The 21,738-nt window shown below is 47.1% G+C and overlaps 1 pseudogene; it reads left to right on the top strand.

Moving 5' to 3' along the window:
- The first annotated feature begins 21,081 nt into the window (after positions 1 to 21,081).
- LOC115900239 lies at positions 21,082 to 21,200 on the top strand (annotated as a pseudogene).
- The last annotated feature ends 538 nt before the right edge of the window (positions 21,201 to 21,738 follow it).

Below are 21,738 nucleotides of genomic sequence, written 5' to 3'. Positions count from 1 at the left end.
GGCTGAGGCAGGATAATGGCGTAAACCCAGGAGGCGGAGCTTCAGTGAGCTGAGATCCGGCCACTGCACTCCAGTCCAGGCGACAGAGCGAGACTCCGCCTCAAAAATTAAATAAATAAATAAATTAATTAATTAAAGACACTCGTCATTGGATTTGGGGCCCATTCAGATAATCCAGGATGACCTCGTTTGAGATCTGAAATGTAATCATGTGCAAAGACCTTTTTTTTCCAAATGAGGTCGCATTCACAGATAAGTTTCCTGGGGTTAGGATATGGACGTGTCTTTTGGGGGAGCCACCCTTCAACTCACTTCAATTGGCTAGTGACTACTGCATTCCTATCCCCTGCCCACTGGGGACGGTCATTGCTGGACGGTGGCAACAATCCAATGGGGTCTTCTCTTCATGGAAGTCTGAACCCAAAACATGTAAGAGATTGACACCGCCACTGGAGTTGTGCAGAGGCTGGAAAGAGGACAGGTGGTAGAGACTGTAGGTAAGGAAAAGCCTGGAGGTGAGGGGGAAACCAAGTCAGAAGTCAGAGGCACAGTCAAGGGAGCAGTGCCACGAGGACGGTGCCAGTGCCTGTGGCTGCCCAGCAACCACATTTCATCAATCTGAAGATGCACCTTCCCGCCCCCCACACACATGTTGACATTTTGGAGTGTGTCTGACAACAGACGATGTCTTACTTGCTGCTTTTGGTAGGGGAGGGCGGCAGCGCCGAGGTTGCCAGGACTGCCTGCAGGCAGATGAACTCCAAGAGCGTGGTGATCTCCAGGTGCAGAGCAGGCGCTGGTGGCTTGGAACACTGCGGGGCCCTCTTCACTCCTAAGAATCCGAGGGTCAGATGCGTTTGGCAACATTCTCACAGAAGGAGTCAGAGGAGGCTGTCCTGCATGATGGGTGAGCCAGCATAGGAACTGTGCCAAGGGCTGTTAGATTTTGTAGAGACTCTGAACCCCCTGCCTAGAGGTCAGGAGCTGAGGACAACGGCAGGTGAAAAATACAAACCTCCAAGTGCGTGCACTGGAAAGAGATCAGAAAGCCAGATTGAAAATGTGGAGGTGTTGCAGGAGTATCCTCATCAACCGGTTTCACTTACATCATCCTTTTTACTTTATTTACTTATTTACAGGTGGGTCTCAAACTCCTGGGTTCATCGATCCTCCTGCCTCGGTCTCCTGAGTAGCTGAGATTGCAGGTGCTTTTTTACTTACAAACAATTTTTTAAATTGAGAGATAGAAATTGTATATATTTATAGTGTACAGCATGGTGTTTTGAAATATGTATATATTATGGAATGGCTAAAATGAACTAATTAATATATGGATTATCTCATCACTTTTTTTGTGGTGAGAACACCTAAAATCTACTCTTAACAATTTTCAAGGACACAATCCATTGTATTGACTCTATTTATTTATTTATTATAGAAATGGGGTCTTACTATGTTGCCCACGCTGATCTTGAACTTCTGGCCTCAGACAATTCTCCTGCATTGGCTTTCCAAAGGCTCTGTGCCCAGCTATTGTTGACTATAGTCACTATGTTGTACAGTGGATCTCTTGAACTTATTTTGCCTAACAGAACATGTGTACCCTTTGATCAACCTCTCCCGAGCCCACCCACCCACCTCCTGCCCCCGGTAACCACCATTCCACCCTCTGCTTCTATGAGTTCAACTCTTTTCGATTCATATATAAAGGGGATCATGCAGTATTTGTCTTTCTGTGCCTGGCTTACTTCACTTAACATAAAGTCACCCAGGTTTATTCAAGTTGTGGCAAATGACAGGATTTCCTTCTTTTAAAAGGCTGAATAGTACTCCATTGTGTATACACCGTATTTTCTTCATTTATCCACTGATCGACACCTAGGCTGATTCCACATCTTTTTTTTTTTTTTTTGGACAGCGTCTTGCTCTGTCACCCAGGCTCGCAATTTTGGCCCACTGCAACCTCCACCTCCTGGGTTCAAGTAATTCTCCTGCCTCAGCCTCCCAAGTAGCTAGGATTATAGGTGTCTGCCACCATGCCTGACTAATTTTTGTATTTTTAGTAGAGACAAGGTTTTTGCTATGTTGACCAGGCTTGTCTTGAACTCCTGACCTCAAGTGATCCACTCACCTCAGCCTCCCAGATGTGAGCCACTACACCTGGCCAGCTCCTATATCTTGACTGTGGATAATATCATGAATAATGCTGCAATAGACGTGGGCGTGCAGGTGTCTCTTCAACATACTGATTTAATTTCCTTCAGATATATATTCAGTAGTGAGCTTCCTAGATCATATGGTAGTACTATTTTAATTTTTTGAGGAACCTCCATGCTGTTTTCCATAATATCTTTCTTTTCATGTATACACAAGACTGATATAGGAAATAAATTAACACTGGAGACTAAAAGAGTCAAGTGAAATTTTGAAGCAATAAGAAAGACGTATGTTATAGTTTAATTGCGCGCACTTTCTTTCTTCTTTTTCTTTCTTCCTTTCTCATTCCTTCTCTTTCTTTCTGATGGGCTCCCTCCCTCCCCTTCCCTCCTTCCTTCCTTCCTTCCTTCCTTCCTTCCTTCCTTCCTTCCTTCCTTCCTTCCTTCCTTCCTTCCTTCCTTCCTTCCTTCCTTCCTCCCTCCCTCCCTCCCTCCCTCCCTCCCTCCTTCCTTCCTTCCTTCCTTCCTTCTTTCCTCCCACTCTGTCACCCAGGCTGGAGTGCAGTGGCACAGTCCTGGCTCACTGCAACCTCTGCCTCCTGGGTTCAAGCAATTCTCCTGTCTCAGCTTCCTGAGTAGCTGGGATTACAGGCGCGCGCCACCATGCCCGCCTAATTTTTGTATTTTTAGTAGAGATGGGGTTTCACCATGTTGGCCAGGCTGGTCTCAAACTTCTGACCTCAGGTGATCCACCCACCTCGGCCTCCCAAATTGCTGGGATTACAGGCATGAGCCACCACACCCGGCCTGTTTTTCTTTCTTCATAGTTTATGACATAATGATACACGGCTTATAATGGATGGTATCTGAGACTTGATTAAAGATGGGTTCCAGGCCAGGCGCGGTGGCTCAAGCCTGTAATCCCAGCACTTTGGGAGGCCGAGATGGGTGGATCACGAGGTCAGCAGATCGAGACCATCCTGGCTAACACGGTGAAACCCCGTCTCTACAAAAAAATACAAAAAACTAGCTGGGCGAGGTGGCGGGCGCCTGTAGTCCCAGCTACTCGGGAGGCTGAGGCAGGAGAATGGCGTTAAACCCGGGAGGCGGAGCTTGCAGTGAACTGAGATCCAGCCACTGCACTCCAGCCTGGGCGACAGAGCGAGACTCCGTCTCAAAAAAAAAAAAAAAAAAAAAAAAAGATGGGTTCCAGTTCTTCATGAGGCTCCACAGTTTCCAGAGCATTCTTGCTTTCCCACGATTGCTTCTATAACTTCCCTTACCTCGGTCACCTAAGTGTGCTTGGCTTCTTGCATCCCTGAGGGTCCGAAGTAACCCACAAAATCAGACAAATGTTGGACAAGAAACAGTAATTAAACCCAAAGCTTTGCAGACTGTGAGTGAACAGTGCTCCCCCAAACCCTGGATTAGAGAGAGACAAAGGGGCAATTTACCTCAAGGGCCAAAATCCCTCCCTTACCATTTTTATTTATTTATTTATATTTATTTATTCATTTATTTGTTTTTGAGATGGAATCTCGCTCTGTTGCCCAGGCTGGAGAACAATGGCGTGATCTTGGCTCACTGCAACCTCCACCTCCTGGGTTCAAGCAATTTTCCCACCTCAGCCTCCCAAGTAGCTGGGACTACAGGCACGCGCCACTGTACCCAGCTAATTATTGTATTTTTAGCAGAGATGGGGTTTCGCCATGTTGGCCAAGCTGGTCTTGAACTCCTGACCTCATCTCATTACAGGCGTGAGCCACTGCGCCCGGCCTTAATTTTTATAGAGACAGGGTTTCAACATCTTGGCCAGGCTGGTGTCGAATTCCTTTTTTCATTTTTATTTTCTGTTTTTTTGAGATAGAGTCTTGCTCTGTCACCCAGGCTGGAGTGGAGTGGCATAATCTCGACTCACTGCAACCTCCACCTCCCGGGTTCAAGCCATTCTCATGCCTCAGGCCCACAAGTAGCTAGGATTACAGGCATACGCCACTGTGACCAGCTAATTTTTTGTATTTTTAGTAGCAATGGGGTTTCACAATGTTGGCCAGGTTGGTCTCAAACTCTTGACCTCAGATTGGTCTCGAACCCCTGACCTCAAGTGATCCGCCCGTCTCGGCCTCCTAAAGTGCTGGGATTATAGGTGTGAGCCACTGTGGCTGGATCCCTCACCGTTTTAAAGCCTTGAATTATTGAGGTATTTGCTTTAAAGGTAACAATCTTAAGTGATGAGATACAGACTAAGGCCGGGTGCGATGGCTCACACCTGTAATGGCTCACACCCAGCACTTTGGGAGGTCAAAGTGGGAGGATTGCTTGAGCCCAGGAGTTCAAGACCAGCCTGGGTGGGCAACATGAGACTTGAACACTATAAATAATTAAAAATTAGCTGGGCATGGTGGTGCATGCCTGTGGTCCCAACTTCTCAGGAGGCTGAGGTGGGAGGATCACTTGAGCTCAGGCTATTGAGGCTGCAGTGAGCTGTGATGATGCCACCACACTGCAGCGTGGGTGACAGAACGAGACCTTGACTCAAAAAAAAAAAAAAAAGAGAGAGAGAGATACAGAGTAGTCTTTAGCTCAGTGTTTCTCGACCTTTCTTTCTCATTATTCCCCTCCCCAATTTGCCTTTATAGATTTTTTTCCTTAGATTTCATAAAAGTCACCATTTTAAAGTGGTGTTAAGTGTGTTTATAATTTGGTGCAATTCTCACACCACTTTCCCGTTCTAGAGCTTTTTCTTCACCCTAAACAGCGGTGGCTCAAGCCTGTAATCCCAGCGCTTTGGGAGGCCGAGACGGGCGGATCACGAGGTCAGAAGATCGAGACCATCCTGGCTAACATGGTGAAACCCCGTCTCTACTAAAAAATACAAAAAACTAGCCGGGTGAGGTGGCGGGCGCCTGTAGTCCCAGCTACTCGGGAGGCTGAGGCAGGAGAATGGCGTAAACCCGGGAGGCGGAGCTTGCAGTGAGCTGAGATCCGGCCACTGCACTCCAGCCCGGGCGACAGAGCGAGACTCCGTCTCAAAAAAAAAAAAAAAAAAGAAAAAAGAAAAAAAACAGAAACCATTAAGCTGTCACTTCTCATTCTCCCCTCCCTGCCAGTGCCTAGTAACCACTAAGGTTACTGTCTAGATTTTGCCTATTCTGGACTTTTAATGTAAATAGAGTCATATAAAATGTGACCTTTTGTTCCTTCCTTCTTTCCTTCCTCTTTTCTTCTCTTTTCTCTTTTTCTTTTCTTTTCTCTTTTCTTTTCTTTGTCTTTCTCTGTCTGTCTCTCTCTCTCTCTTTTTTTTCAGTGCAGGGGCGTCAACATAGCTCAGTGAAACCTCGACCTCCCCAGGCTCAAGTGATCCTCCCACTTTAGCCTCCCGAGAAGCTGGGACTACAGGCATGCGTCACCATGCCCAGCTAAGTTTTGTACTTTTTTGTGTGGAGATACGGTTTCGCTATGTAGCCCAGGCTGGTCTCAAACTCCTGGGCTCAAGTGATCCACCTTCTTCGGCCTCCCAAAGTATTGGGATTGCAGGCATGAGCCACCGCACCTGGCTTGTGTCTTTCAGTCAGCATAATGTTTCAAGAATCATCCATGATGCAGCGTTCCTTGTCTTTAGCACTGCATCCCTTTTCCTGTCTGAATAGTATTCCTTTGTGTGGATAGACTGCCTTTTGTTTATCCATTCATCGGTTGATGGACATTTGGGTTGGGTTGCCTTCTGGCTACTGAGAAAATAGTACTTCTGTGAATATATGGATCCAAATTTTTGTTTGAACATCTGTTTTCAATCTTTTGAATATTTTCCTAGGAGTAGAATTGCTGGGTAACATGGCAATTCTATGTTTAGCTTACTGAGAACCTGCCAAACTATTTTCCACAGTGACTGCATCATTGTACATTCCCGCCAGCAATGCACGAGGTTCGTTTCCCCATATCCTCGCCATCACCCTTCCTTCCATGAAGTTTTATTTTATTTTATTTTATTTATTTGGTTTTATTCTGAGACAGGGTCTCTCTCTCTGTTGCCCAGTCTGGAGTGCATTGGTGTAATCATGGCTCACTGTAGCCTCAAACTCCTGGGCTCAAGCCATCCTCCCATGTCAGCATCCTGAGTGGCTGGAACAACAGGTATGTACTACCACACCCAGCTAATTTTTCATTTTGATTTATTTGTTTATTTGAGACAGGGTCTCACTCTGTTGCTCAGGCTGGAGTGCAGTGGTGTGATCAAAGCTCACTGCAGCCTCAAACTCCCAAGTTCACGCCATCCTGCCACCTCAGCACTCCAAGTTATTTTTTATTTTTATTTTTGTAGAGATAGGGTCTTGCTATGTTGCCCAGGTTGGTTTCAAACTCCTAGGTTCAAGCGGTCCTCCCACCTTGGCCTCCCCACTGCACTTGGTCCCATGGAATTTGTGTGTGTGTGTGTGTGTGTGTGTGTGACAGTCTTACTCTGTCGCCCAGGCTGGAGTGCAGTGGCATGATCTTGGCTCGCTGCAACCTCCCAGGTTCAAGGGATTCTCATGCCTCAGCCTCCCAAAGTAGCTGGGATTACAGGCATGTGCCACCACGCCCAGCTAATTTTTGTATTTGTAGTAGAGACAGAGTTTTGTAATGTTGGCCAGCTGGTCTGGAATGCCTGACCACGAGTGATCTGCCTACCTCGGCCTCCCAAAGTGCTGGGATTATAGGCATGAGCCACCTCACCCAAATTTTAATTCCATAGGCTAGGTTCGGTGGCTCACACATGTAATCCCAACACTTTGGGAGGTCAAGGCAGGCAGATCACCTAAGGTCAGGAGTTTGAGACCAGCTTGGCCAACATGGTGAAACCCCGTCTCTACTAAAAATACAAAAATTAGCCAGATGTGTTGGTATGCACCTGCAATTCCAGCTACTAGGGGGGCTGAGGCAACAGAATTGCTTAAACACGGGAGGTGGAGGTTGCAGTGAGCCAAGATCGTGCCACTGCACTCCAGCCTGGGCAACAGAGTGAGATTCCAGCTCAAAAAAAAAAAAAAAAATTCCACGTATAGACTGTGTATTTGTTTATGTCCTGTGGTCCTTGGGAGGGCAGACCTTGTGTCTAATGGAAACATGTGCAGGGGACACAGACTCAGAAGCCTACAGGAATTTATAAAATCCCTGCTGGCTCACCAAAAACACAATGGCCAGCCCTTTGGGCCAGTAGGCTACCAGATTGAAGGCTGATTCATCTTATTTTGTTAAAATTTATATATAGACAGGCAAATACAGAACCTTTTATTGGATATGTTCATGTGTTCATGTATTTTTTTTTTTTTTTTTTTTTTTTTTGAGACGAAGTCCCACTCTGTCGCCCAGGCTGGAGTGCAGTGGCGTGATCTCGGCTCACTGCAAGCTCCACCTCCCAGTTCAAGTGATCCTCCTGCCTCAGCCTCCCGAGTAGCTGGGACCACAGGCACGTGCCACCATGCCCAGCTAATTTTTTTGTTTTTAGTAGAGACAGGGTTTCACTATATTGGCCAGGTTGGTCTCAAACTCCTGACCTTGTGATATGTCCACTTCAGCCTCCCAAAGTGCTGGGATTATAGGTGTGAGCCACCACGCCTGGCCACTTTGTGTGTGTGTGTATGTGTGTGTGTGTGTGAGAGAGAGAGAGAGGGAGGGAGACAGAGAGAGAGAGAGAGAGAAAGAGTTTCACTTTGTTACCCAGGCTAGAGTGCAGTGGCTCTCAATCTCAGCTCACTGCAACTTCCACCTCCCAGGCTCAAGCGATCCTCCCACCTCAGCCTCCTGAGGAGCTGGTACCACAAGCACACACCACCACACCTGGGGTAATTTTTTTTTTTTTTTTTTTGTAGAGATGGGTTTTGCCATGTTTCCCAGGCCGATCTTGAACTCCTGGATTCAAGCTGTTTGCCCACCTCGAACTCCTAAAGTACTAGGATTACAGGCTTGAGCCACTGCACCTGGCTCATATACCTAATTTTATTTTAGACTACTCCAGGCAAACTTAGTCCTGCAAACTTTACCTGTGCTGTAAATATTTCAGGCTTGCAAGTCCCTATGCAGTCTCTGTCCAAATATTGAACTCTGCCTTGTAGTGACAAAGAAGCCACAGATCATATGTAAATGAATGCAAATACTCTAGGGTGAGAGGACGGAGGCTCCTGGGGTGCACACTCTAAGGAGACATTCATCTCAGGTCCTGAAAGTGCAGGGGTGATGCTGAGAGTGAGCAAGTGGTTCAGCCTCTCCCTCGTCCTGGCCCTGTGAATAGCTATGTTCCAATAAAACTTTATTTATAAAATACTTTATTTATTTTTAAAACTTTATTATTATTTTAAAAACTTTATTTATAAAAGGTGGCAGGCTGGTTTCGCCTGTGGGCTGTGGTTTGCCACCCCTGGTAAAGCTTTTTTTCATCTGACTCCTGTTTTTCCAGCTCAACCCACATCAGTCTCCCAACCCCTCCCTACAAGTAACAGATATCAACCCATAGGCGTTCTCTAAGCTTTCCTGCATCTGCATAAAGTCCTCCACATAAAGATATTTTTTGTTTCATAAAATGGGAGACAATGTACACTTTTTTTGTATCATGCTTTTCACACTTCACACTAATTATGGAAACTTTGCCAGTCAGAGGCATTGATTCCTTTTGTTTGTTTTTTTTGTTTGTTTTTTTGGAGGCAGTCTCTCACTCAGTTGCCAGGCTGGAGTGCAGTGAGCCAAGATATCGGCTCCGCCTCCTGGGTTCCAGCAATTCTTCTGCCTCAGCCTGTCAAGTAGCTGGGACTAAAGGCGCCCACCACCACACCCAGCTAATTTTTTGTATTTTAAGTAGGGACAGGGTTTCACCATGTTGGCCAGGATGGTCTCGATGTCTTGACCTGGTGATCTGCCTGTCTGGGCCTCCCAAAGTGCTGGGATTATAGGCGTGAGCCACCTCGCCCAGCCAGCACTGATTCCTTTTAATGGCGACATGATATTCCATAGGGTGGAAGGAGCATTATTCATTGTGCCTTTTCTTTCTGATAGGCATTCACTTTGTGGCCAGTTTTCTGCCCCGTGCACACACACACACACACACACACACACACACACACACACACACAGTGCTCCAGTGCACAGTCTTGTCCTTAAGTATTGGTGTTTTTATTTCTTTGGAAAGATTCTCAAGAGTGGGATTAGCAGGTCAAAGGGTATGTTTAGTTTCCATTTTAACAGATGTTGCCAAATTGCTTTCCCCAATGACTGTAAAACTTCACATCTGAGCGTGCCCTTTTCTCCACATTCCTGCCAGCATTTGAGATTTTCTTTTCTCATTTTAGCTTGATGAATGGATCAGTTTAATCTGGGGAATGTAAAGAGATGTCTCATTGCTGCTTTCATTTGCCAGCGTCTGACTCCGTGAGTTTGAGGGTGTCTTCATACTGTTGGTTACCCATTTGGTTTTGCGCCTCCACAAACGGTCTATTTATAGCCAAAGTCCATTTCTGTATTGGTTGTTTCTCTTTTTCAGGACAATTTGTAAAAGCTCTTTATATAGTGTCCATTTGACTTTTGGCTTTCATCTGCAAAGTGATTAAGAGGTTTGGTGCCGGGGCAGGCTGCCAAAGGTCACATCTTGACTGAGCCCTGGCTGGCCACATGACCTCAGCAAATTATTTACCTTCCTTATTTAACCTCAGTGTACTCAGCTATAAAATAGTGATCATCATCACCATCATCACGGTAATTCCTCCTTCATAGTGCTGTTAGAGATAAATGAGTTAATGCGTGTCAAGTACATAGAATTCAGCCTGGCACCCCGTAAGTTCGTCAATAGAAGTTGGTGACTATTATTTGTATTACAAATATTTTTTCAGCTCCATCATTTGAATCGGTTTTATTTCTGGTATCCCTTGTCACACAAAATGTTTCAGTGTTTATATGGTCAAATATATCCGTCTTTTTTTCCCCTAGCTTCTGAGTTCCCAGGCTTGGTAAGAAGGTCTCCCTGTTTCCTTTATGACTAATTTCCTCACTCTTTTTTTTTTTTTTTTGAGGCAGAGTCTCGCTCTGCCGCCCAGGCTGGAGTGCAGTGGCGCGATCTCGGCTCACTGCAAGCTCCACCTCCCGGGTTCACGCCGTTCTTCTGCCTCAGCCTCCCGAGTAGCTGGGACTACAGGCGCCCGCCACCATGTCCAGCTAATTTTTGTATTTTTAGTAGAGATGGGGTTTCACCGTGTTGGCCAGGATGGTCTCGATCTCCTGACCTCGTGGTCTGCCCGCCTCGGCCTCCCAAAGTGCTGAGATTACAGGCGTGAGCCACTGCACCCGGCCATTTCATCATTCTTTTTTTTTTTTTTTTTTTTTTTTTGAGACGGAGTCTTGCTCTGTCACCCGGGCTGGAGTGCAGTGGCCGGATCTCAGCTCACTGCAAGCTCCGCCTCCCGGGTTTACGCCATTCTCCTGCCTCAGCCTCCCGAGTAGCTGGGACTACAGGCGCCCGCCACCTCGTCCGGCTAGTTTTTTGTATTTTTTTAGTAGAGACGGGGTTTCACCGTGTTCGCCAGGATGGTCTCAAACTCCTGACCTTGTGATCCGCCCGTCTCGGCCTCCCAAAGTGCTGGGATTACAGGCTTGAGCCACCGCGCCCGGCCTCATCATTCTTAAAATGAGAAGCATAGGATCTACTATTTTCCTCACTGAAATACACTGTCCTCTCAGCTCCTTGATCTCCCCTTCCCTCCCCTCCCCTCCTTTCCTTAGCAGGGTTTCTCTCTGTTGTCCAGGCTGGAGTGCAGAGGCACGATCTCAGCTCACTGCACCCTCAACCTCCCATGTTCAAGCAATTTTCCTGCCTCAGCCTCCCAAGTAGCTGACACTACAGGTGCGCACCACCACGCCTGGCTAATTTTTTTTTTTTTTTTTTTTTTTTTTTTTTGTAGAGACGGGGTTTCGCCATGTTGTCCAGGTTGGTCTCAAATTCCTGGGCTCAAGCAATCCACCTGCCTCAGCCCCTGAAAGTGTTGGGATTACAGGCGTGAGCCACCGCGCCCAACCCTCCTTGATCTATTTCATCCCTAAAAGAAAAAAAAACTATTTTTCTTTTCTTTTTCTCGCCTGCCTGCCTGCCTGCCTGCCTTCCTTCCTTCCTTCCTTCCTTCCTTCCTTCCTTCCTTCCTTCCTTCCTTCCTTCCTTTCTTTTTTTTGAGACAGAATCTCACTCTGTCTCCCAGACTGGAGTGCAGTGGCGCAATGTCAGCCCACTGCAATCTCTGTCTCCTGGGTTCAAGCTATTCTCCTGCCTCAGCCTCCCGAGTAGCTATGATTGCAGGTGCCCGCCATCATGCCCGGCTAATTTTTGTATTTTAGTAGAGGTGGAGTTTTGCCATGTTGGCCAGGCTGGTCTCAAACTCCTGACCTCAGGTGATCCACCTTCCTTAGCCTCCCAAAGTGCTGGGATTACAGGTGCGAGCCACCACGCCTGGCCAAAATAAACTATTTCTCTATACACTCACAACACTCCTGACACCAAATGTATGGAGTTTCCACATCAAGCAACTCTCCAGTTCTCTTTGGACACTGACTGGGTGTCCGACAATTCCATTCAAATCTGACACTGTCAGCCTGGAGTTAGTGTCAGATCCCACAAGTTAAGGGATCTAGTTCAAAGACGGCTTCCGTCCACTCCAGACCCCAGTCGCAAGTCCCAGGTTCCCGCTTGTACTTCTTTTTTTTTCTTTCCAGCTTTTATTTTAGGTTCAGAGGGTGCATGTGCAGGTTGTTGCATGGGTGAGTCGCGTGCTGCCGATGTCTGGAGTACAGCTTGTTTCGTCACAGGGATAGTGAGCCTAGTATCTCATAGGCAGTTTTCCGATCCTCAACCCCCTCCCCTACTCCACCCTCCAATAGGCCCTGGTGTCTGTAGTTTTTTTCTTTGTGTCTACACCAACTCAAGGTTTAGCTCCCACTTATAAGTGAGGACAGGTGGTATTTGGTTTTCTGTTCCTGTGTTAGTTCACTTAGGATAATGGCCTCCAGCTCCATCCACGTTGCTGCAAAGGACATGTTTTATTCAGTCTTTTTTTTTTTTTTTTTTTGAGGTGGAGTCTCTTGTCACCCAGGCTGGAGTGCAGTGGTACAATCACGGCTCACTTCAGCCTCAACCTCCCTGAACTGAAGCGATCCTCCCACCTCAGCCTTCCAAGTAGCTGGGACTACTGCGTGCACCACCATGCTTGACTAATTTTTTTTCGTTTTTTTTTTTTTTTTCCCACTATTTTTGCCCAAGCTGGTCTAGAACTCCTGGGCTCCAGTAATCCTTCCACCTCAGCTTTCCAAAGTGCTAGGATTACAGGCATGAGCCGCCATATCTGGCCGATTGTGTTCTTTTTTATGGCTGCATAGTATTCCATGGTGTATATGTACCAGATTTTCTTTATCCAATACACCTGTACTTCCAACTGACCAGATATCAATCAAGAGTTCCCACAGCCCAATCCTCAGGTTCAGTAATTTGCTAGAATGGCTCACAAAACTTGGGAAAACACTTTACTTATATTTATTGGTTTGTCACAAAGAACGCAACTAAGGAACAGCCACATGGGAAGAGATGCATGGAGGATACAGCATGGAGTGGGAGTGTCAGAGCTTCCGTGCGCCCTGCGGTGTGTCCCTCTACCACGTCAGTGAGTTCACCAGCTCAGAAGCTCTCCAAACTCTGTCCTCTAGAGAGTTTGTGGAGACTTCATTATGGAGGCGTGACTGATTTAATCACTGGCCACTGAGCCCAGTGGCTCATGCCTGTAATCCCAGCACTTTGGGAGGCCGAGACAGGTGGATCGCTTGAGCCCAGGAGTTCAAGACCAGCCTGGGCAACATGGTGAAACCCCCGTCTCTACAAAAAATACAAAAATTAGCTGGTGGTGTGCAGCTATAGTCCTAGCTACATGGGAGGCTGAGGTGGGAGGATCACTTGAGCCTGGAGAATTCAAGGCTGCAGCGACCCGTGATCATGACATTGCACTCCAGCCTGGGTGACAGAGCAACACCTTGTCTCAAAATAAAACAGAACCATTGGCCATTGATGATTAAGTCAATCTCCAGCCCTACTCCCCTCCCAGAGGTCAAGGGGTGGAGCTGATATCTCCAATCCTGTGGCCATGCCTTGGTCTTTGCAGGGATCAGCCCCTATGCTAAAGCTATCAGGGGACTCCAGCTACCAGTCATCTCAGCGGCACGTTAAAACACAATCACCACACTCTGAGGATTTCAAGGGTCTTAAAAGCTGTTGTGTCAGGAACCAGAGACTAAGAATAAAAATCATCGCAAAGGATGTTTCCCTCTCCTCAGGCAATTGCAAGGGTTTCAGAGGCTCTGTGTTAGAAGCCAAGGCCAGAGATCAAATATATATTTCTCCTGTCGCATTCCGCTTCTCCCTCGCCCCAGTGGGATGAGACCTCCAGAGCACTTTCGCTTCCCCTCTCTTCCATTTCCCCTGCCCCATGTTCCCTGAGAGACTCATGAAACACATCTATTCCCCACTCCACTTTCTGAGGTTTGGCTGAAATAATCTAGTATTTCTTATAATTTCCCTCACGGGATATCCGTTTGGTTTCAATAATCCTCTTTTCTAAGGGTCCTTCTCTATTACACAAATCCCAGTCTATCCTGTTCCATTTCGAGTTAAAATGTCAGCTGCCTATGTTCTTTTTTTTTTTTTTTTTTTTTTTTGAGAGGGAGTCACCGAGGTTGGAGTGTAGTGGCACAATCTTGGCTCACTGCAATCTCCACCTCCCGGGTTCAAGCGATTCTCCTGCCTCAGCCTCCCAAGTAGCTGGGATTACACGTGTGCACCACCACACCTGACTAATTGTAGTATTTTTAGTAGAGACGGGTTTAGTAGAGACCATGTTGGCCAAGCTGGTCTCGAACTCCTGACCTCAAGTGATTCGCCCGCCTCGGCCTCCCAAAGTGCTGGGATTACAGGTGTGAGCCACCACACCCAGCCCTGCCTAAGTTTTGAACATGGTTTTTGCTCTCTTTCTTTTTCCCTTTATTAAGTCTTCTTTTCAGGGTTGTTTGCAGCTTGATCAGGTCTTTTCCAAGTAGTGCTATCAGATGGAGGGTTCCCCGGGGTTATTCTCTCTGAATTTTCTTTTTTTTTTTTTGAGACCAGGATCTTGCTCTGTTGCCCAGGCAGGAGTGTAGTGTTGCAATCATGGCTCACTGCAGCCTCAACCTCCTGGACTCAAGCAATTCTCTCACCTCAGCCCCCCAAGTAGCTGAGACTACAGCCACACACTACCATGCCTGGCAAATTTTTTGGCATTTTTTTATAGAAACAGGGTCTCACCATGTTGTCCAGGCTGGCTTCAAACTTCTGCACTCAAGTGATCCTCCCACCTCAGCCTCCCAGGGTGTTGGGATTACAAGTGACAGCCACTACACCTGGCCTGATTTCTTGAGTATCTTTGAAAATCTACCTGTTGCTTCAATCAATGAAAAAAAAAATTTTTTTTTCTTTTTTTTTTTTGAGATGGAGTCTGGTTCTATTGCCCAGGCTAGAGTGCAGTGGTGCAATCTCAGCTCACTGCAACCTCTGCCTCCCAGGTTCAGGTGATTCTCCTGCCTCAGCCTCCTGAATAGCTGAGATTACAGGCACCTGCCACCATTCCCAGCTAATTTTTGTATTTTTAGTAGAGATGGGATTTTACAATGTTGGCCAGGCTGGTCTCAAACTCCTGATTTCAAGTGATCCATCCTCCTCGGCCTCCCAAAGTGCTGGGGTTAAGGCATGAGTCATAGCACCCGGCCAAAAAAAATGTTTTGAGAACAGAATAAAGGATTCTTGGATTGCTGTCCTTTCTCTCTCTTCTCTGTAGATAAGAAGTGTAGATTACTCTCATTTTTCAGTAATGCAGATGAAATCTGGTTCCAGTCTGAGATTTTTTCCTTCATATCTTCTTTCTCTGCTTGACACTTGTAAACTCTTTTTTTTTTTTTTTTTTTTTAAATCTTTCTGAATTTTTACCAGAATAGGCCTCCAGAAGAATCTTCTCAGTGCATCCAGGAGCTCAATGAGCTCTTTTAATCTGCAGTCTCAGGTCTTTATTAGTTTTGAGGAACTTTACTTCTATGATTTATCTGTTGCATCTTCTCATTTTAGAACTGCTATTATGTGCATATTAGTTCTTCAGGAGGAGCTATCCCCCCCACTTATATTTTCTCACAAGATCTCCATCTCTTTGTAATGTTGCTCTGTTTTGAGATATTTCTTTTTTCTTTTTTTTTTTTTTTGAGACGGAGTCTCGCTCTGTCGCCCAGGCTGGAGTGCAGTGGCCGGATCTCAGCTCACTGCAAGCTCCGCCTCCCGGGTTCACGCCATTCTCCTGCCTCAGCTTCCCGAGTAGCTGGGACTACAGGCGCCCGCCACCTCGCCCGGCTAGTTTTTTTGTATTTTTTAGTAGAGACGGGGTTTCACCGTGTTTGCCAGGATGGTCTCGATCTCCTGACCTCGTGATCCGCCCGTCTCAGCCTCCCAAAGTGCTGGGATTACAGGCTTGAGCCACCGCGCCCGGCCGTTTTGAGATATTTCTTGTGCTTTATCTCCCAGACTAATCTGAGTCTCAGTCGAGGCCCTACTGGCTTTTAATTCTTTTTTTTTTTTTTTGAGACGGAGTCTTGCTCTGTCGCCCAGGCTGGAGTGCAGTGGCCGGATCTCAGCTCACTGCAAGCTCCACCTCCTGGGTTCACGCCATTCTCCTGCCTCAGCCTCCCCAGTAGCTGGGACTACAGGCGCCCGCCACCTCGCCTGGCTAATTTTTTTGTATTTTTAGTAGAGACGAGGTTTCACTGTGTTAGCCAGGATGGTCTCGATTTCCTGACCTCGTGATCCGCCTGTCTCGGCCTCCCAAAGTGCTGGGATTACAGGCTTGAGCCACCGTGCCCAGCCTGGCTTTTAATTCTTAATGGAATTTCTTAGAACTAAAATAATCAGGTACTTTAGCTCTGAAAGGTCATTTCTTTCTTCTTTTCTTTTCTTTGTTTTTTGTTTTGTTTTGTTTTTTGTTTGTTTGTTTGTTTTTTGAGACAGAGTTTCACTCTTGTAGCCCAGGCTGGAGTGCAATGGTGTGATCTCGGCTCGTTGCAACCTCCGCCTCCCAGGTCAAGCTATTCTCTTGCCTCAGCCTCCCAGGTAGCTGGGATTACAGGTTCACGCCACCACGCCCGGTTAATTTTTGTATTTTTAGTAGAGACTGGGTTTCACCATGTTGGCCAGGCTGGTCTTGACCTCAGGTGATCTGCCCGCCTCGGCTTCCCAAAGTGTTGGGATTACAGGCGTGAGCCACTGCGCCCAGCATGAAAGGCCATTTCTATGCTGTATTTGGATTTCCTTAAGGTCTCCTGCTTATTACTGTTTTTAGTTCAGAGATGCCCCTCTCTGCTTCAGCACTGTGGGTTCTGATTTCTCTGTCGGCTCCTCCTGTGTCTGGGTGCTGGGGCCCCTTCAGTGGGGTGGTTAATCCTTTTGGTCAGTCACTTGGTCAGTCAAATCTGCTTGGTGATGCTTTCCTACATGGGTAAGTCCTCAGGTAGAAGCAGGCGGAACAGCCTCTGCTGCCATGGGCTTGGGACCTAGGAGCTGGCAAACTTCTGTTGGGGCTCAGAAAACAGTACCCCAAAATGAAGCCCTGATCTGCAGCCTCAGAAGCAAAAGCTTTTCCCTGACCCTCCCCTGTCCTCCTGCCTCGAAGTCCCGCTCTTCCCCCGAGGCCAGCCATAGAAACTAGAATTCCTCTTCTCCAAGGCAGGTCATAGAAACCAGAACCCCTTTTCCCAAAGCCAGCCATAAAACCTAAAAATATGACTCAATTTCCCCTCCATCTTTCTGTGTCAAAACTGGCCATTGAAAAATGGCCCACCTTGTTTCACTGCGGCTCATAAGACCCCCATTCCAGAGCGGGTCCTGCCCCACACCCTGAAGGAAGCAATTCTGCTCAGAGAAGCCAAGCAGAATCCAGGTGGACAGGCCTTGCCATCTCTTCACACTGATTCCCACTCAGTCCAGCCACATTAGGTGATTTTTTTTTTTTTAGATGGAGTCTCGCTCTGTTGCCCAGTCTGGAGTGCAGTGACACAATCTCTGCTCACTGCAACCTCTGCCTCCCAGGTTCAAGAGATTCTCCTGCCTCAGCTTCCTGAGTAGCTGGGATTACAGGTGTGCGCCACCACGACCAGCTAATTTTTGTATTTTTTATTAGACACAGAGTTTCACCATGTTGGCCAGGCTGGTCTCGAACTCCTGACCTCAGGTGATCTGCCCGCCTCAGCCTCCTAAAGTGCTGGGACTACAGGTGTGAGCCACCACGCCCGACCTAGGTCATACTCTTTTTGTCCAGTTATATTTCTACACAGCTGTCCATAGTTTGTTAAATATAAGCATAAAAATAGACAATTTCCCCTGTATCTTTTGGTCTTCCTTCAAAAGGCCTCTCTATCTATACGTTAGATAAATTTATATGCCTTTTCTCCTATTAATTTGCCTTTTGTGAGTTGACTTTTCAGAGGACCTACATTTTGGTGTGGCGAGCAGGGTCACCAAAGCTGCTCTGCTCTCCTGGAAGCCACAGAAAAGGGAACCCAGGAACGAGATCAGCTGGCAAAAGGGCAAGAATTTCTTACCAGTTAGGGTCCTAGCCTCTCTCTCTGTGCAGTATCATTGGGTGAATGGTAAAAATCACTGTTTATTGCTTCTGCAAGGTTTTCGTTAATGGGAGTAAAATATTTGTGGGTGGCTAGTCTTGATATCTGGTGTGCCTTTCCCTTCCTCCCTCCCTGTCTCCCTCCTTTCCTTCCTTCCTTCCTTCCTTCCTTCCTTCCTTTTCTTTTTTTTTTTTCAGAGTCTTGCTGTGTTGCCCAGGCTGGAGTGCAATGGCACAATCTCGGCTCTCTGCAACCTCCCCTCCCAGGCTCAAGCAATTCTCATGCCTCAGCCTCCAGGGTAGCTTGTGCCGCCACGCACAGCAAATTTTTTTTTTTTTTGTATTTTTGGTAGAAGTAGGGTTTTGCTATGTGGTCCAGGCTGGTCTCAAACTCCTGGCCTCCAGTGAGCTGCCCACCTTGGCCCCCCAAAGTGTTGGGATTACAGGTGTGAGCCACCATGCCCAGCCTGGTGTGCCTTTTCTTCTTCTTTTTTTTTGAGTCGAGGTCTCACTCTGTCACCAGGCTGAATTGCTGTGATCACAGCCCACTGCAGCCTCAAAATCCTGAGCTCAAGCAATCTTCCTGCTTCAGCCTCCCAAGTAGCTGGGACTACAGGCGTGTGCCACCATGTCTGGCTAATTTTATTTTTGTTTCTTTGTAGAGATGAGAGCTCCCTATGTTGCCCAGGCTAGTCTAGATTAGAACTCCTGGGCTCAAGGGATCCTCTTGACTTGGCCTCCCAAAGAGCTGGGATTATAGGTACGAGCCACTGCACCCGGTCCCATGGTTTTTTGCTTGCTTTACCTATCTATTGGTGCATAACAAATTAGCTCAAGCTGTAATAGCCTAAACCATCTCTGATGGTTTCCAGGAGTCAGGAATTCAGGTCTCTGCTATACATGTCTGGGACCTCAGCTGGAAGACCCAAAGGCTGGGGCTGGGGTCATCTGAAGGCACAGTCATGTACAGGTCCAGCTGTCAGGATGGCTTCATAATTTGTGGTTTTCAGCGAACAGTGAAACACAGGGCCCTGGTTAAGAAATGATGAAGAATGTACTGGGGGTAGAGATGGAGAGTGATTAGGAATGGAAATGGAATGTAGTGATGTTTGCACAAGTCTGTGAACAAACCATTGAATGGTTCACTTTCAATGGGTGAATTTTATAATATATGCATTATATCTCAATAAAGCTGTTTACAGATTACGAAGAATTTCAAAATGGTGATAGCAGAGTATTTAAATGGGCCAGGGGCCCTTCTTAGCACACGGCTCTGTGCCTGATACCAGGCCACACGTCTGTGAAGCCTGCCCACTGCTGTCAGCTGAGGGCCTAGTTCAAAGTATCAACCAGAGCAGCCCCACAGTCTCCCCATGAGCTCTGGGCTTCCTCCCAGCATGGCGGCCAAAACAGAGAGAGACAGACAGAGACAGAGAAGCCAGTATCCTTTTTTTTTTGAAACAGGATCTCACTCTGTCACCCACGCTGGAGTACGATGGTGTAATTATGACTCACTGTAGCCTCGAACTCCTGGGCTCAAGCGATCCTCCCACCTCAGCCTGCTGAGTAGCTGGAACCACAGGCACTCACCACCACGCCCGGCTAATTTTTTAATTTTTACTTTTCTTTTTTTTTTTTTTTTTTTTTTTTTTTTTTTTTTTTTTTTTTGAGACGGAGTCTCGCTCTGTCCCCCAGGCTGGAGTGCAGTGGCCGGATCTCAGCTCACTGCAAGCTCCGCCTCCTGGGTTTACGCCATTCTCCTGCCTCAGCCTCCCGAGTAGCTGGGACTACAGGCACCAGCCACCTCGCCCGGCTAGCTTTTTATATTTTTTAGTAGAGATGGGGTTTCACCGTGTTAGCCAGGATGGAATTTTTACTTTTCATAGAGGCAGGGTCTCCTTGTGTGGGCCAGGCTGGTGTTGAACTTCGGGGCTCAAGCAATCCTTCCACCTTGACCTCCCAAAGTGCTGGGATTCCAGGCATGAGCCCCAGTGTCCGGTCCCCTACCCCTTTTATCCCCAGCTTTTAAAGTCACATAGCATCATTTCTACCACATTCTACTCATCAAAAGAAAGTCACTAAGTCTGGCCTGCATTCAAGGGGGAAGGAAATTAGACTCTGTCTTTTAAAGAGAGGAGTTTCAAAGAAATTTTTGATATATTTGAAACTGCCACATTGGTCTTCATATCTAGGCTAAGTGATGTTTCGTGGTCTCCTGCCAGCACATAGGAGACAAAGTCCCATGTGAATTTTCTTGCCAGGCCCCACAGAAACCAAGGCTGCATTTACACTGTGGCACCCAACTCCGGAAGAACAAGCAGGCTAAAACCAGATGGGGAAGGAAGTCTTGTTTCAGGCGTTTTTTCCTCCCATCTGAATTCCCCTTCTGTAATTTTTTCTTTTTTTTTGAGACGGAGTCTTGCTCTGTCACCCAAGCTGGACTGCAGTGGCGCGATCTCGGCTCACTGCAAGCTCTGCCTCCTGGGTTCATACCATTCTCCCGCCTCAGCCTCCTGAGTAGCTGGGACTACAGGCACCCACCACCACATCTGGCTAATTTTTGTATTTTTAGTAGAGACAGGGTTTCACCATGTTGGCCAGGATGGTCTTGATCTCTTGACCTCATGATCCGCCTGCCTCGGCCTCCCAAAGTGCTGGGATTACAGGTTTGAGGCACCACACCCAACCCTACTTCTGTAATTTTTCTAATCCTTTTGTGGCATTTCTTCATTTAAAAAAATAAATTATGACTCTAGAGATAGATCTACTGGTGTTTGCTGGGGGTAGGGAAAGGGATGAATGGGGAATGAATGATTGCCAGTGGGCAGAGAGTTTCTTTTTGGGGTGATGAAAAAGTTCTGAAATTAGATAGTCATGGTGATTGTACAAGCTTGTGGATATACTAAAAATGAGTGAATAGTATACTTTAAAAGAGTGAATTTGGCCAGGTGCAGTGGCTCACACTGGTAATCCCAGCACTTTGGGAGGCTGAGGTGGGAGGATTGCTTGAGCCTAGGAGTTTGAGATCAGACTGGGCAACATAGCAAGACTCTGTCTCAACAAAATTACAAAAATTAGTCAGGCATGGTGGCGTGTGCCTGTAATCCCAGTTACTCAGGAGGCTGAGGCAGGAGAATCACTGGAGCCTGGGAGGCACAGGCTGCAATGAGCCGTGATTGCACCACTGCACTCCAGCCTGGGTGACAGAGCAAGACCCTGTTTCAAAAAAAGAAAAAAGTGAATTTATTGCTTCTGGGCCTCTTGGCTAAGATCAAGTGTAGTATTTGCTTTTAGTAGTTGTCTGCTGTTGTCTGAATCTGTCCCCTCTTCCTCCCAAATTTACCTTTTGAAATCCTAACCCTTTAAATGATAGGATTAGGAGGTAGGGCCTTTGAGAGATGATCGGGTCATCAGGGTGCAGCCCTTATGAATGGGATCCATGCCCTAATCCAAGAGGCCTCCAGAGAGCTCACTTCTCCCTTGTGCTGTGTGAGAACACAGAGAGGAAATCTATGCACCAGGTGGCAGGTCCTCACCATCCTCCTCGGACACTGAATCTGCTGCCGCCTTGATCTTGAACTTCCAGCTTCCACAACTGTGGGAAATGAACTATTGTTTGTAAGCCACACAGTCCATGGTACTGTGTCATGGCAGTCCTGGCAGACTAAGACAGTGTTCTCGGCTGAATTGTGATTGACAGCTCAATGGTATGGTCCTGGGGGAGCCGTGTGGTGTCTTGGTTTCTCCAAGAACCCCTCAGGTTGCTAGGACTCCGGTCCACATTTGAAGCCATCTCCCACCCAAGGACGCCTGGTCACCACAGCCAGCGTGCAGCCAGAAACCAGGGACCTCCCTGTGGCCACTAGAATTGGTGGATCTATCACTCGTGGGATTTCTCAGGC

This window comes from Rhinopithecus roxellana, chromosome 10 (genome assembly GCF_007565055.1).
Source record: "Rhinopithecus roxellana isolate Shanxi Qingling chromosome 10, ASM756505v1, whole genome shotgun sequence".
NCBI classification, from domain to species: domain Eukaryota; kingdom Metazoa; phylum Chordata; class Mammalia; order Primates; family Cercopithecidae; genus Rhinopithecus; species Rhinopithecus roxellana.
This window is presented reverse-complemented; position numbering and strand designations above follow the sequence as displayed.